This window comes from Neophocaena asiaeorientalis, unplaced genomic scaffold (assembly GCF_003031525.2).
Source record: "Neophocaena asiaeorientalis asiaeorientalis breed wild unplaced genomic scaffold, Neophocaena_asiaeorientalis_V1.1 scaffold123, whole genome shotgun sequence".
Lineage (NCBI taxonomy): Eukaryota > Metazoa > Chordata > Mammalia > Artiodactyla > Phocoenidae > Neophocaena > Neophocaena asiaeorientalis.
The window spans coordinates 1943259-1945445 of record NW_020173666.1 but is presented as its reverse complement, the minus strand read 5'-3'; the positions used below and the strand labels follow the sequence as shown (position 1 = coordinate 1945445).

The 2187-nt window shown below is 44.8% G+C and overlaps 1 pseudogene; it reads left to right on the top strand.

Annotated features, from left to right (window-relative positions):
• The first annotated feature begins 296 nt into the window (after window positions 1-296).
• On the top strand, window positions 297-1589 carry LOC112401654 (gap junction gamma-1 protein-like; annotated as a pseudogene).
• Window positions 1590-2187: the final 598 nt, after the last annotated feature.

Below are 2187 nucleotides of genomic sequence, written 5' to 3'. Positions count from 1 at the left end.
CCTACTCACTCCATTTCTAGGGAGAAGGGAAAGGCTACCTAGAGAAAGGTGGCGGTGGAAAAGCATAAGGAAGGGAAGTGGAGAGAGGGTTACCTAAGCAACCTACCACCCATTCCCTTTCCCCACTTTCTTCTCCTTTTAGACCCAGGAGAAGAAAATAAGTGAGTCAGTCTAGTAGTGAGAAGTTTTTCATCTGAAAAACTTGCAGGAGTCAGCGGCAGGAGCGGCTTCGGCCTTGGCTGGAGACCAAGGTGAAGGCAACCGCGACGCGGGGCACGTGAGGCAGCGGCCGGCGGAGGAGGCGGCCCCGGGGGACCCCGCCGACCAAGGGAATTTGGAAAACTTGTAAGCAAAACATTTCTCTAAGAAAATTTTGGGTTTCAGAAATTCTGGATAACAGGGCAAACCAATTCAGTCACCATGAGTAGGAGCTTCCTCACTTGCCTGCTGGAGGAGATCCACAACCACTCCACGTTTTTGAGGAAGATCTGGCTCACGGTATTGATCTTCTTCTGGATTGTCCTTAACAGCCATAGAAGGAGAATCCATCTATTACGACGAGCAAAGCAAATCTGTGTGCAACACAGAGCAGCCAGGCTGCGAGAATGTCTGCAATGATGCCTTAGCACCCCTCTCCCACATGCACTTCTGTGTGTCAGATCATCCTGGTGGCGACCCCCTCTGTCATGTACCTGGGCTATGCCATTCATAAGGTTGCCAAAATGGAGCACGGTGAAGCAGACAAGAAGGCTCATCAGAGCAAACCCTATGCAATGCATTGGAAACAGCACCAGGCTCTGGAAGAAACAGAAGAGGACCATGAAAAGGATCCCACGATGTATCCAGAAATGGAATTAGAAAGTGAAAAAGAAAATAAAGATCAGAACCAATCTAAACCTAAGCATGATGGGCAATGGTGGATTCGGGAGGATGGGCTCATGAAAATCTACCTGCTGCAGCTGCTGGCAAGGACCATGTTTGAGGTGGGTTTTCTGATCGGGCAGTACTTTCTGTATGGCTTCCAAGTCCACCCATTTTATGTGTGCAGCAGGCTTCCTTGCCCTCATAAGATAGACTGCTTTATTTCTAGACCCACTGAAAGGACCATCTTTCTTCTGATAATGTATGGTGTTACAGGCCTTTGCCTATTGCTTAACACTTGGGAGATGCTTCATTTAGGATGTGGGACAATTTGAGACTCACTAAACAATAAAAGGAGGGAACTGGAAGATCCAGCTGCTTATAATTATCCTTTCACTTGGAATACACCATCTTCTCCCCCTGGCTATAACATTGCCATCAAACCAGATCAAATCCAGTACACCGAACTGTCCAGCAACACTAAGATTGCCGACAAGCAAAATAAGGCCAACATCACCTGGGAACAACAGTATGGCAGCCATGAAGACAACTTCCCAGCTGACCTGGAGACTCTGCAGAGGTAAATCAAAATGGCTCAGGAACGCCTGGATCTGGCAATCCAGGCCTACATGGGGGCCTACAACCCCCATGGTCCCCGGGACAAAAAAGCTGGGTCCAACAAAAGCAGTTCTAGTAGCAAATCAGGGAATGGGAAGACCTCTGTCTGAATTTAATCTTGGCTGGGCTTAAAACTTGTGCTTTTCATAGTTCATGGTAAGCAGTGGCTCACTGAATAATGATTTCCACTGAGCAAACATTTGGCTGTGGTTATTTTCAGGGACACTGTTAGCTCATGATCCAAGCTCAGGGGACTCTGAAGGTGGGGCTGGGACAGGGGGAAGAAAAAGGGGGACACAGTGTTCCTGGACACATGTTCCAGCAATATAGTTGCAGAATCTTACATTTGTGTCTTCCAGATCTGGAAAAGAACAGATATATTTAAATCATTCTCGTTGAACAGTTTTTGTATGTACAGTATTATGGTACTTCTTTTTTGTATGAGAACTTTTTTTTATATTACGTTGGACCACTGTAGTTATACTTTTATATTAAAGGGGGAAAAAATCCTTAAGATAAAAAAAAAACACTCGCTTTTCTGTGGCCCTAAAGCTTTGTAACTATGGCCAATGGATAAAAGTTGCAGGGGCAATATTTATATATCAATATAAAGAAGGACATGCTTTTTTAGATTGAATAGATTTGACATACAACATTGTGCAAATTTTAGGTATATGATATGCTAATTTGATACATTTATATATTGTA